This window comes from Orcinus orca, chromosome 15, assembly GCF_937001465.1.
Source record: "Orcinus orca chromosome 15, mOrcOrc1.1, whole genome shotgun sequence".
Lineage (NCBI taxonomy): Eukaryota > Metazoa > Chordata > Mammalia > Artiodactyla > Delphinidae > Orcinus > Orcinus orca.
The window spans coordinates 7175563-7190491 of NC_064573.1; the positions used below are offsets into that span (position 1 = coordinate 7175563).

A 14929-nucleotide genomic window follows, 5' to 3' on the forward strand; every position below is an offset into this window, starting at 1 on the left:
AAGCATCCACATTAAAAGTCAGCAAGATAGGAGGTTCACTGTTGTAACCATCTCTCTGCATTTCAATTTCCAGCCAGTTTCTGAGCGTGACATGGCTCATGCCCTCCCAGGTCAGCTCCTTGAATTCTATTCCACTGCTCCTGAATCTGTCAGGTCACTACCTGCCATTACCTTTATAAAAAAGGAAAAATAAAAAAGAGACTACTAAAGCCTTTCCATAAAGGGAGAAGCAGAAATGAGGGAAAGAAACAGACCATATAAAGAAAGAAAATAAGGTCAATGGCCAATATAACAGGAGATGGAATTTAGGTCCCAATGTTTGTTATGCCAATAAATATGAATGGGATACACCCAACCATAAAAATAAAGAGACTTTCAGATCTGGTTTTTAAAATCCAATCATATGTTACATAAAAACAACACACTAAAACCAACTGCCTCATAAAGTTTCAAAACATCATAAAATTTCTATTAGCCACCTCTTTCCGATTCTCCTCTTCTTCAGCATTCCTGTGATTTTCTTATTCTATCAGCTGAATTATATCTACTTGTATTCTATTTGAGATCAGGAACACTATCACTTGGTCACTTGTTAGACCCCAGTAACTGAAATAGTTCCTGGGCATTGCTGATGCTCATCCAAACTTTTCTGAACTTAGAGTCTTTTTTTTTTTTTTTAAAGTTCTTCCTACAAAAAAAGTTAATCGATTTGTAAACACTAAATAAATGCAGATGGCTAAAAAAATTTTCTGCGGAATTAGGTGTAAGCAAAACCGCTCTAAAGGACTATGAAAACGTTACTGCAAAAAATATCTCAGCCTTCGTACGAAGGTTGCTTTGCAAGTGTGATTATAATTTTACTTAAAAGAAGTGCCAAACTGGAAATCAAAGATGATGCATTATGGAAGGCTGGAGAGGACATAATTCAAACTGATAAGAGTTTTTAGTCACTGATTATTTAAAGAAAAGACATTGGCCCTACACTTGGAAATGAATGAGAGTGCATATTTACTTCTTTTAATTTAAAATAAAATGTTTAAAAGTACATGAGTGTATGTTTCAGTGCAGTTTTTTTTGTTTTGTTTTGTTTTTTTGCAGTACGCAGGCCTCTCACTGTTGTGGCCTCTCCCGTTGCGGAGCACAGGCTCCGGACGCGCAGGCTCAGCGGCCATGGCTCACGGGCCCAACCGCTCCGCGGCATGTGGGATCTTCCCGGACTGGGGCACAAACCTGCGTCCCCTGCATCAGCAGGCGGACTCTCAACCACTGCGCCACCAGGGAAGCCCTTCAGTGCAGTTTTTCCATTAACTGATAAATACCAATCCTAATTATTTTGGGGAAAAATCCTCTAATAGAAAAGAATGAAAAAAGGCATAAGCTAACAACAACTGGCTGTCATAATCAAGAAAAAAGGGAAAATGTGTTTACACAAAATTAGAAATGGAAAGAGCAATAACTATGGATCTATGAGAAATCAAAATATGTTAAGAGTACTTTGAAATGCTATGAAAATTAACCTGCAACTCAGATGAAATGGATAATTTTATGGCAAATACATATTACCAAAATTTGTATCAGAAGAGGGAGGAATCCAAAAGAGGCTGACAGTTGTCAAAGAACCTGAGAAAGTTATCCAAGAACTACCATGGCCCTCTCTTCCCTTGGGGAGAAAAAGTAACAAGTCACTATAGATATATGTCCAATACTCACTAAACTACTTCAGGGCATAGCAAGGAAAAAAAAAAAAGGCTCCCAAATTTATTTTTGAAGTCAAAAGAACACTGATACCGAAACTGGACAGAGACAACAAATTCTAAAAAACCAAAACACCAAAATCTCACTTACGAACACCGAAACAGAAATCTTAAACAGCAGCAAATGTTCAGAGCAGTGGGGGAAACAATTCAACTAGATAAGGTACATCCCAGGATGGCTGGCATGGCTGTATATTTGTAAATTTATTAGTATAATTTATCATAGATCAAAGAAGCAAAATCATATGAGCATAGCTATAAAGAACAAAAAAGATCTGAAAAAATAACATCAATTTCTGACTTCCCCCAAAAATAGTCTTTGTAAAATTGAAATAGATGGACATTTAACACGATACATATAACAAAATTATGAGCCATAATGAACAATGAAGAAATGCTGAAAGCCGGCAACAAGGATGCCAATTATCAATACTTTATTTAGCATTATTTTCAACATATTAGCCAATTAATTAGACAAGAGTAAGAAATAAGTATAAATATTGGAAAGGAGGAGACAAATTGTCATTATTTACAAGTGACATGATTGAATGAATATCTGGAAATACAACAGACGCAGCTGAGGAACTATTAGGGGGGAAAGAAGAAAACTCAGTTAAGTAACTGCTTACAAAATGTATATGTAAAAATCACTAGTAATTCTATATTTTTTTAAAGCTGGTAAGAAAATACAATAAAAGACTAGATTCTACTTATAACAGTTTTTAAAAAGATGAAATTAATTTTTTAAATGTCCAGAACTTCATGAAAAACTCTAAAACTCCTCAAAGGATCATAAGAGATCTAAATATATAGAAAGACTTATCTTGTTCTTCAATAAAACAATTCAATTCTGTCAAAATATTAATTCAAGATCCCATGAAAACATCAAGGATGTCTTTGCCAGAAACCTGACAAAATGATATTGAAGTTAACTCTGACATATAAACAATGAAAAAAGTAAGGAAAATCCTAAAGGACAAATGAAGGAGGATGAGCTGCACTGGATGTCAGAACATACTGTGAGCGCTTAAACCTGGAGGGACAAGGACTAGGAAGTCAAGAAACAGACCAGACACATAGGAAAGGCTCTGTAACTACGACAGGTGGAACTACCGGAGGAAAGGTGGGTTATTAAAGAGACGATGAGAGTAGGTTGCAAAACCATTTGGGAGTGGTGGGGAAAGGAAGATTCTGACTTTATTTCTTATGTAAAAATAAATTCCAGAAGGATCAAATATGTAAACAAAATAAATAAATAAATGAAAGTTGAAGGAAACTCTTAAAAAACTTGCACTGCAAGAAAGACTTTCTATGCACAACATAAAATCTTGACTCCATAAAGAAAAAGATCGACAGATGTAACAATGCAAAATGCATAAATTTCTGGATAGCCAAAAAATGGCATAAAGCCAAAAAACAAACTGGAGGAAAACTGCCAACACATATGACCAAGGATTAATTTCTGTCACATAGACCATGCTCTTAGAAATCAGTAAGAGAAAGGCACACAATCCTATAAGCAAACGGGCAAAATATACAAAGGAACAGTTCACACAAAAAGAACGATGGAAGAAAAGAAGTCAAGCAAACAAGTAAGAGAGAAATCAGGCAAAGCAGGAGAGGGAGAAAATGAATTCAAGTGGCCAGTCAACACCCTAGAAGATTCTCAACTCATTCACCACAAAGAAATTAAAGGAATTTGGGCGAGATGCGAACTGTTCTACAATGAGATTGTGATGGTGGTTACATGACGGAATGCATTTGTATAAACTCAACAGACTGTACACTGTAAAGGGTGTTTCACTGTACATAAACTGTATATCAACCTTAAAAATTCACTAAAAAGGAAATTCAAAGCAAAACAAGATAATATCTTTCACCAATGAGTTTGAAAAAACTAACAACATTGGCAAAGGTATGGGAAACTAGCACTGATAACTAATCGTTGAAGTGCAAATGGCTACAACTTGTGGAGGACTATTTGAAAATATTTATCAAAATCTTAAAATTCACATATGCTTTAACCAATAATTATGCTATTAGGAATTTGTCTTTTGGATCCATATTCATGCCGAAAACAGGAACATATGGAAAACGATGTTCGCTACAGAATTAAAAAAATGAAAACTAATATTACTCGATCATTTACCTAGTAATGGCCTACTATTGGTAAATATAGGCCGCATATTGGCCTAATATGTGCCAGGCCTTGGGCTAAGCCTTTGGAATACACTGCGTCTCATTTAATCCTGAGAACCCAGTGAGTTCGGTACTAGGCACAAGAAGTATATAGCACGGTGGGCAGCACTCCTCTGAAACCAGAATGCACGAGTTCACGTATATCCCCAGGTCCACCTTTTATCGGTGTGTTATCTTAGAAATAACAGTATCAATCATGCAAGTTAGTTGTGAGATTTAAATGTGTTCGTAAATGCGATGTCCTTAAAAAATGCTGACCACACAGTAAGCTATACAGGTGCTTGCAGCTAAAGGCAGTCGTAACAATAGTAACATTCCCATTGCATAAATGGGGACGCTGAGGCAGAGATCACAGCACTTGCCTAAGATCACAGAACTGATTCTACAGAACGAGTCCACTTAATCACTACACAAGACTTTTGCTGCATAATTCATTTTGGTAAAAATGTGGAATTAATCTAAATATCAGGGAGCAACAATAAAAATACACATCAAAAATCAGTGGACTAGTTTAATAAATTATAATCCATCAATACGACGGAATATTATATAAAGAAAGGGGTCTAAGATATATTGTTGGAAAAAGGCAAGTTACAAAATAAAATGCAAATATGATCCCATTTGTGTACTTATTTATATGCCTAAATATGTATAGTAAATGTCTCAAAGAATATCCGAGTATCAGTGATTACACTTCTAGTGAACAGGAAATGGGATCAGGAAGCCCTACATGCAAGACATACATTTTCTACAGTAGATCTTCCTGTGGCAATGGAGCAGGTTTCACTTTACTACAGAACAATGACCACCCTCTCCCCTTACAAAAGAAAATCTGCAGCCTGTGTAAAGGAATGTGTGTCTGTGTGTTTCAGCCACCTGGTGTCATGAAAACCAGGACTCTGATGCCCTCAGGGTCAAAGGTAAGGTCTCAACAGCTTTCCTTAATCATCCATCTCTCTAAACCTGCTTAAACTGTTCCCAGTTCTCCCCAGCTTCTTATCTCCTGATCCATCTTCCCCTTTGCACCTTGCCTTGTCTCATTCCATATACCGCACTCTCTTCTTTCAGTCTTTTGCTTCCTATTCACAACCCAGACTCTCCCAGCAGCTCTGATCCCTATGAAGACCAGGAATGAACACCTGATCCAGCCAAATCCCTGACATCAAACCACCTCGGTACCACTGAGTTCACTCCATACAAGTGGTTCTCATCATTCACTACAATTTCTGTATGTTTCCTTAACTATGCCCACCTCTTTGCCTCCCTCTCCTACAGTATTTATCACTCCAGCTCACATACTTGTCTTGACACTGATAAAACACTGCACTTCCTTGAACAGTATAAGGAGATAGCTGCAAACCACAGTAAAAACACAGGGATGAAAGATAAAGTCCTTACCCTCCAGGCCCTTAGATTCTAGTAGAGAATTTAAGTAAGCAAGCATTTGCAGAAGGGTTGTAAAAGGAACACATTAGGATGCGACCATCATTCAGAGAGACCTAACTCACACCAGGAGGAAGAGGGGAGGTGTCCTGTCACTACGACTACTAACACCACCACAAGCACCACCCACTAGGAGGTTATTATGCACTAAAATGCACACTAATCTCCTTGAATTCTCACAAGAACTCTGTTTGGAAGGTCCTATCTTTATCTCCATTTTATAGAAGAGTAAACGAAACCTTAGAATATTTAACAACTGGCCCAAAGTCACAAAGGAAGTTGCCAAGCAATAGACACAAGAGCCGTCACGTGTCACTTTATCTGTGTTAACACAATATGGAGCCTGGGAGGACAGAGCCTTGTGGTTCTGAGCAGAGACTCTGCAGCCATCCTGCCCGAGTTCAAATCACAGCCACCACCGCCCAATGATCTTGGGCATCCATGCCTCAGTTTCCTCATCTGAAAATAGGAATTAAAAAGTATATACCAAAGGGGATCCACTTCTGGCATGATGGAAAGGGAAGCTAATAAATCCTCTCTGTAAAAAGTAACTATAAAGCTGGGCCAAACTGTCAAAAGCAACCATTTCAGCATTTTGGAGATAAACTAACAGCATACAACTGAGAAGCTTATTCATAAAAACCAGTGAACATTGGGACTTCATTAAAATTATAGACTTTTGTGTTGCAAAATGCATCATTAAGAGGAAAGAAAAGCCACAGACTGGGAGGAAATATTTGCATACCATATATCTGATAAAGGACTTGTACCCAGAACAAATATATAAAGAACTCTTTAAGACTGAATGAAAGACAAATAACCTGTTTTAAAATGGGCAAAAGACTTAAATAAGACCTTTTACCAAAGACATACAAATGGCCAGTAAGCACATGAAAAGGTGCTTAACAGTACTGGTCGTGAGAACAATGTAAATGAAAACCACAATGAGACACCACCACCCACCCACTAGAAGGACAAGACCCAGCCTTCGCAAGAATGTAGAGAAACTGGAACCCTCCTACATCACTGGTGGCGACGTAAAATGAGTTGGCTTTTAAACATTTTTCTTTTTTCCTTATTACAGGAAAGAATGATTAAAATGCTTCACTAGATATACAGAAAACAAAGATTTATGGAAAGGCAGGTAATTTCAGACCCCTAGGAATCACTCCGTATCAGTTTATACAGATCATCTACTTCCTTTTTTCTACAGCTGTATAGTACTTGTGTATTGACGTTTTATTCTTTTTGTGGTGTCTTGGAGAACTTAAGTTTCTCACTGCATTTTAGTCGAATTTGTTAAGTCTTCCCTCATTGTAGGCCGATTCTATTGTCTTAAGAAAATTCTTCCAACAATGAAAGCATGTATCTCCTGTTATTTCCTATAAAAAAGTATTAAAAGTTCTGCCTTTCACATGTAAGTCCTTGGTTAATACTTGGTTAGTACTGACTTATGTGTGAGGTAGGGATTAATTTGCATTTTTCCACAGGGATAACCAATTGGCTCAACACATTAACAGAAAAATACTGACCCTCATAAGAATCAAAGAAATGCAAATTAAAATAGTAGTGATTTTTCACAAGTCAAATCAGCAAAGATTTTTCTAAATGATGATGTTCCCTACTTAAAAATGTCTTAATATAGTTGTAAAAAATCACTTGGCTATATGCAACTCTTAAAAATATTCATACTTTGACCCAATAATGCTAGTTTTATAAATCTTGAATATGAAAACAAAACATAACAATGTCCCCTGCATTATTATGTGGTGAAAAATAAATTTAAATTAAAAAACCCAGAAACATTCTGATTTCCAACATATGAGAACCGTAAACAAAATTCTTACACATCTACACAATGGAACTTTAGGGAACCACTAAAATTGATATTTATACAGTTAAAAATAACATGGGGGAAAAGTTCATATTGTTCATTTGTTAAGTGCAAAAACACAGGAAACAAAATCTTATGTAAAGTGTGGCCTCGATTATGTGGAAAGAATAGGGAGGAAAATCAGACCAGAAAGAAATACAGCGTAACTGTCAACCGGGTCATAGAAGACTTTGTAAATATTATTTTCAATACCTTATTTTCAAAATATTCTATAATAAACATGGAGTGTTTTTATAAGAATAAAGTCTGTAAATTTGTTTGTTCTTAAGGTACTTTTTAAAAGGGAATGGCTGAGTAGATCCATCAGGTCAGAGCAGAATGCAAGGTCTTTTCTTGGCTTTTGTACATGGCATGACTACCAAACAGAAAAGTAAATCAATAGTTAAGAATATTGCATTATTTTTGTTTTATTACAAACTAGACAGCCCCCTCCTCCTCAGCCCACTTAAAATAACTTTTTGCAAATCTGACGTTACTTTTTATTTGGTGTATGAAATATTCAAAGTTTAAATGCTAAGAGTAATAACCCCACCAGCTCTTCAATGACCCTCTTCCCTCCCTACTTCAGCTTATATCCCATGATTAATCACCATCATTCCACAGCTCCTACCTTCAATTCCCTTCCCCCATTCTCACTCTGAAAAACTCCCCTGGCAAAACCACAACACCCGTTAAATCTGACTCTCCCTGCGACACTCCTGCACCCTTATAGGGAACGTGGCTGGAGAAACACGTGACCACTCTGGCTGGTCTCATTTCGTAGTCATCACCATGAACCTCAGATGGAGCCTTAATGCCGCCTGGAAATCAAACCACATTCCCCTGGTCCATTCACCTCTCACTTTCCTTGCCGACGATGTCACATCTTTCCTCATACCTCCAACACCTATTCCCCCATCTTCAAGCTCAGCAGATGGCCCAGTGTCCTATTTCACAGAGAAAACTAAGAACTTCAGAAGAAAACTGCAGACTCTGACACCACATCAACCCACATCCATCCTTTATTATATACATCCACGCACCTTTCTACCGGGCCCCCTCCACTGGTGTGCTTGGTCTCCTTCCGCTTCCAAAAATTTCCCTCTACTGGATCACTCCTAAAAATGTCACTTCTCATAGACACAAATAAACTTGTCCTGACCCCACTTTCCCCACAATCTATGGTTCTACCTCTTCAATCCCCCTGCAGCAAAACGCCTTGGGAAAATCATGCATACTTGAGATCTACAATTCCCTTTCTCCCATTTTCTCTTAAACCCAAGCCAGAGACCTACTATACCACCATTACACAGAAACTGCTTTTGCCAAGGTCACTCATAACGTCTCCATTGCAAATCCGGCACGGGCTCTCAGTCCTGATCTTACACACTCTACCAGCAGCATCTGATACAGCTGGTCACTCCTCAGATGCTCAGCCTCTAATCTCTTAATGTTGGGGCACCCTGCACTCAGACCCTGGTCATTTCTTCTCTATCTACACTCACGTCCCTCAGCAATGTCATTCATTCTCATGCATGGAACAATGATGCGTCATCCACTCCCAAACTTTTATCTCTTTATTTAGCCCAGTTATAGTCAACTCCCCTCTTGACTTTGCTGCTGCGCTATCTTATAGATATCTGAGACTTAGCATGTTCAAAACTAAACTCTGGATTTTTCCCATCCCACCCCCAAACCTGCTCTACCTGCAGTTTTTCCCACTTTCACTTATGGTTGCTCCATTCTTCCAACTGCTCGGATCAAAACCTTCAGAATCACCCATGGCTTTTCCTTCTCTCACTCCATATCCAATAGCTCAGGGGTTCCCAACCCCCGGGCCTCGGACTGATACCAGTCCTCAGCCTCTTAGGAACCGGGCCGCACAGCAGGAGGTAAGCGGTGGGCGAGCGAGCGAAGCTTCATCTGCCACTGCCCATCATCATTGCTCGCGTCACTGCCTGAACCATAACACCTCCCACACCGCCAGCCCCAGCCCTGTGTCCGTGGAAAAACTGCCTTCCATGAAGCCGGTCCCTGGTGCCAAAAAGGTTGGGGACCGCTGCAACAGGTCACAAAATCTCAATTCCTATCTTCAAAATGTATGCAAAATCCAATCACTTTGGGGTCCAATCTCCACACTGGACCAAGCTGCTGTCCTAACTTGCCTGCATCACTGCAACGGCCTCCTAATTAGTTTCCTGCTTTCCCCTCTGTCCCCGCCCCCACCCCAGTCTTCTCTCAACACTGCACTGGTGCTCAGGGAACTGGCACCAGATGCCTGTCACTACCCTGAGTAACAAAGTCCTGTATCTCTGACCCAGGAGTCTCATGTCTTCTGGCAGCAACCATGAAACTGTTTCTGGCTAACTTGATAGCTTGCAAGGAGGGTAAAATCTCCAACTCCTCACTAAATAACTGAAATGTAGTAAATGTAATAGAATTGCTTTCACTTCTTTTAGATCCTCTGGATCTTCACATAATAAGCTTTATTTTAAAAAGCAATATGGGGACTTCCCTGGTGGCACAGTGGTTAAGCATCGCCTGCCAATTCAGGGGACACGGGTTCGAGCCCTGGTCCAGGAAGATCCCACATGCCGTGGAGCAACCAAGCCTGTGTACCACAACTACTAGGCCTGCGCTCTAGAGCCCACGAGCCACAACTACTGAGCCCACGCACCAAAACTACTGAAGCCTGCGCGCCTAGAGACCATGCTCCGCAACAAGAGAAGCCACCACAACTAGAGAAAGCCCACGTGCAGCAACAGACCCAACACAGCCAAAAATAAATTTAAAATAAATATATTTTTTTAAAAAAGCAATATGAATATTTGCATGGCTACAAAAGGTAGACAGAGACATTTAAACATAATCAAATTAAGAAAAGTAGACTTAAAGTTGCCATATAATTTAAAATTAAGAATGAATTTATAATTACAGCAAAAGCTCTAATAAATTTTCTATTTTTAACATCTTTATTGGAGTATAATTGCTTTACAGTGGTGTGTTAGTTTCTGCTGTATAACAAAGTGAATCAGCTATATGTATACTTATATCCCCATATCCCCTCCCTCTTGCGTCTCCCTCCCACCCTCCCTATCCCACCCCTCTAGGTGGTCACAAAGCACTGAGCTGATCTCCCTGTGCTATGCGGCTGCTTCCCACTAACTATCTATTTTACATTTGGTAGTGTATATATGTCAGTGCTACTCTCTCACTTCGTCCCAGTTTACCCTTCCCCCTCCCCGTGTCCTCAAGTCCTTTCTCTATGTCTGCATCTTTATTCCTGTCCTGCCCCTAGGTTCATCAAAAACACTTTTTTTTTTTTTTAGATTCCATATATATGTTAGCAATATGGTATCTGTTTTTCTCTTCCTGACTTACTTCACTCTGTATGACAGACTCTAGGCCTAATAAATTTTCAAGTGATTCAAATCCCACTTTGTGGGCTATATACAAAAATACAATGTAGCACTAAGTTCGCTACATGACACTGCGTGAGTCTCAGATTCCCCATATAAAATAAAGAGGCTGATCTCTAAAACACATCAAGCTCTAAAATTATCTGATTCAATGAAAACAAAAATATGCAGAGACTTAGAAATTTAACCTGTAGAGAAGTTTTGTGAGCACTTCTAAGTATCTTTTCCTATAATTGTGTTCAACACATTGCTATTAAATTGAATATAAAACAAATGTTCATAAATTCAATCATTTAAACTGTTAATGGAGCTGGCTTATAAGATTTGATTAATGAAATAAACTCACTGTCAATTTTTTGATTCAGATTTTAACATGTTGTATTTAAAAAGTAGTACACCTATTACCAATTCATTACTGTCTTTATGTATATACATGCTAATTTTTAAAATGTATACATTTTTACACCTTTCCAGGAACTTACCAATGTTTTAGCTAAAAACATAGTAAATCCCTAGTCTCACCACTTCCACTGCCTATAAGAAAGTATTAAACCATTGGTTAAACTACGAAGTAGGTAAGTTCCTTTGAGAATTTTTTGACTAACTGTTGACAATTAAGTAGGGCCCAAATATCTGTTTGCTGTTTATTTTTATTCTGGGACAGGGGTGCTGTACCAAATAGTATAATGATGGAGTTCCTTCTCTACTTTTCTTTCTTCAAAATTTGTTCATACATAAAGTCTCTTAAATATAATGAACTACCAAAGCAAAAAATTTTAACTCCTAATGGCAACATGCACATAAAAATAATTGAAAAGTAAAACAATTGCTTTGACCGCTTTCAGGCTTTAGGTCTTAACACAAAGCTCCAATTTAAAATGAAATGTGTCAATTATGTGTTCCAGTGCTTTTGCATAGAATATGTAAGAGTTTTTCATTCAATCTGCATTAGAGAATAAGAGATTTTAGTTAAAACAATCTTTTCCTCATTTTATATAAGTATACCTAATAAAGAAGAGCAGACTGGGGTACAAAAAGTAATCCACAAAAGATTTATCAAATGTATATTAAGAGTGACTGTAAACCACATTCACTGATCATTAGCGATAAAGGGCATCCTGCAGAGCAATAATTATTCAAACGAACGATACAGTCCTATTAAGCAAATATAAAAATCTTAAAAAATGGAAAAGGTTATACACACTGTAAAATGATAACTTAATTATCAAAAGTAATCACTTATTATAGGCTGCCAAACAGGGGATCTCTTGACGCTTTTAAAATGATCCAACTTAAAAATAATCCATGTTACCCACCATAGATCAGCAGGCATTTCATAAATTAAGTTGCACAAAGTTCAGTGACATAGGTGTGGTTTCATGACAGCACTAACTGAAAACACACTGAAAAGCTTTATTTAAAGAAAAATTAGATTTGGGTTTCCCCCAAAGTAAAAGACTTTAATATTCACTGATCCTAGCAAAACAAACAAAAACTATTAAAAAGAAAAAAACTTTGGATGAGCTTCTAATGAAACATTTACTTTTTTATCTCCACACACACGCACACAAAAACACAAGGACAATGAAAACTGGAAAACAAATGACAACAGAGTTAACTGGCTTAAACAAATGAGAGAAAGCTGAAATCTAAGCCTACTGGAAGGGAAGGCAACAGAAACAAGCCTAAGAAAAAATATCGCAAATCTGAAACAAGAGTCAGATGCTATTTATTAAAAAGTGGGGGTAGAACAGTTAGAAAACAAAAACTCCTATAAACCAAAATAAAAATTCAACGGAAGAAAAACTGAAAAAAATTCTCCCCCCAAAAAAGAACCAGAAAATTAACCGACTTAAATATTTGAGAAAAGGCTAAAAAAATTAATATATCAATCCAGGAGGTCCAACATCCAACAAAAAAAGAGAAAATGAAGGGGAAAGCATTACAGAAGAAAAATTTAAATTTTCCCCTGAACTGAAGAACACAAGTTTACACACTGAAGAATCCATGGAATGCTCAGTCCACCCAAAGAAGAAAAAATAATAATCAGGCACATCGTGGTAAAATTTTAAAATCTAGACAATAGCAGAAATATACTATAAGCTTCCAGAAAGAGAAAAAAATTACATACAAATGACTGGGAAAGAGATGGCAACTGACATAGTGATAACACTGAAAGCTGGAAGTTAGTGGAGCAATGTCTCCGAAATGCCAGGAGAAAGTCTGCTTCCGATGCGGCACACGTTTACAGTCAGCAACCCTTCTGAGCACACGCACGTTTCCCCGCACCCCTGCAGGGCCACGTGACTGGTTCTGGCCAATGGGTTGTGAGCACAAGTGACATGCGTCACTTCTGGGCCAAATATTTACGCCAGCTTGTGACCTGTCAGCTCTCTTTTGCACCTGCTGTGGCAACCTGGAGCCATGGGGTGATATGACGGGGAACTGCAGGAAGATGCCAGAGGAGCGCCAGGCCCCCAGCAGACTGGGTGAAACCAAGCAATAAGCATTTACTTACGCACTGAGATTTCAGAGTTAATCTGCCATTGCAGCATAACCTATTCCATGCTGACTAAAACAGTAACCTAGAATTCTATACAGTCAGGCTATAAAGCAAATATTTAGAACATAGACATTTTCTGACATGCAAGGTCTCAAACACACACGCACACACACCCCATCACCTTACTAGGAAGCTACCAGGAGGTTAAACTCCATCACATCAAGGAAGTAAACCAAGAAATCGAAAACAGGTAACCCTACTTAGGAGAGGAGAGGAAAGAACGGTATAGCTCGTACTGCTCAGCCTGTTTGGGATACTGTCCTTGCCCTCTATAGCTCTTCCCAAACACCCTCCAAGAGTCAGCTCAACTGTGACATCCTCCATGAAGACAGAAATCCAAATTTCCTGGCTACCAGAAGTAAATGAAAACATCTTGCAGCAATAGCAAGGAAAGAGTTGCATTCTAAAATCTGTCAGCAATGTGGTTTGTGACTCGGGCAAATTACGTAACCACTCTTAGTCTCAATTTCCTCATCATCTGCATAAGGATGAGGTTATCAGAAGGTTCCTTCTAATTCTAAAAGGCAGTAATTCTGCCAATGTACAAAACCACTAAATCCTAATACAATTCTATGTTTGGTACATGCTTACATATTCTGACAGTCAGTGATATTTGGTAATAATGTTATTCCCTAAATATATATATATTTTTTACTTTAAAAGCAATGTCAACAGACAAAAATGACTATTGTCAGAGGGATGATGATATTTCCTTTAAAACCCAAACTCAGGTTTAATAACAAACACCTTCATTATTATAAACATCAAAACAAAAGGAAAATCATACGAAATAACAAGTCTACCAGTAAGAATTCATCTTACTTTAAAAGTGTGTTAACCCTGCTGCTAACACCACCCAGTGTGTCATTGATGTGGCCAGAATAATGTCTATCACTGTTAGTACAACAGCGAGCAGCACCGAATAATAGGTCATCTAGAGCACATGCTGAATACATCTTTTCTAAATAGTTCTAAAGAGTAACATTAAAGTCTTAAAATGGTTTTTGATAGAAATTTTATCTAATAAGAGCCATATATTCCTCTGCCTTCTTAAAAGAGACACTTTAAACACAAGTGTGTACATTAATCTCATGCTGTATATAGACAGATGCCTCTTCACATGATCAAATTTACCTGTTGGAAGATTTCAGGACGGCATAGTGACGCTTGCAGGGTTTACTGATGCTCAGGAAACTTCGTCTCCCAGGCCTTCAGAGAGATGGGTGTTTTCTTCTTTCCTTCTTCTCTACTACTCAAGAGTCGGCTCCCAAGGACAATGGGATAGCCACCGCTCCCCAAACATAGTCTCCAAGTGTGATGCCCTTTTAATAATTTTAAGAAAAAATTTCAGTGTGATGGCTGTTGAGAGTGATAAGACAATATTAAAACAATCAGTAGGAGAACAAGCGCCCAGGGCCTTGCAGGTGGCCACATGCAGTACCTTTCTGTTCTAGGTTTCCCACCAACTGACCGCAGTGACCCAGAGCCAGTCAACCCACCGCTGCTTACACTGCACCCATGTGTAGCCCTCACAATTCTAGTAGCTGCACCAGTAATACTTCTGTAGACTCCCATTCTCCTTCCTCTTTTACTTCCATTTTTCTCGTCTCTTTGGTCTCACACCGACTCCCCACATGGGGCTTCCTCAACAAGAAAAACCAAGTCTTATGCAGATATT

At 38.4% G+C, this 14929-nt stretch overlaps 1 protein-coding gene across 7 annotated transcripts in view; it reads right to left on the reverse strand.

The window, feature by feature from the left end:
* SOCS6 (suppressor of cytokine signaling 6) overlaps nt 1-14929 on the reverse strand; it is a 32743-nt gene that overhangs the window by 12832 nt on the left and 4982 nt on the right. For 6 of the 7 annotated variants that reach the window (XM_049698008.1, XM_033406100.2, XM_033406101.2 and 3 more), the window contains exon 2: nt 14386-14573. The exons of the other annotated variant lie outside the window; for it this stretch is intronic. The gene's annotated coding sequence lies outside the window, so the exon portion shown is untranslated. The remainder of the gene's footprint in view (nt 1-14385; nt 14574-14929) is intronic. 7 annotated transcript variants of the gene reach the window in all.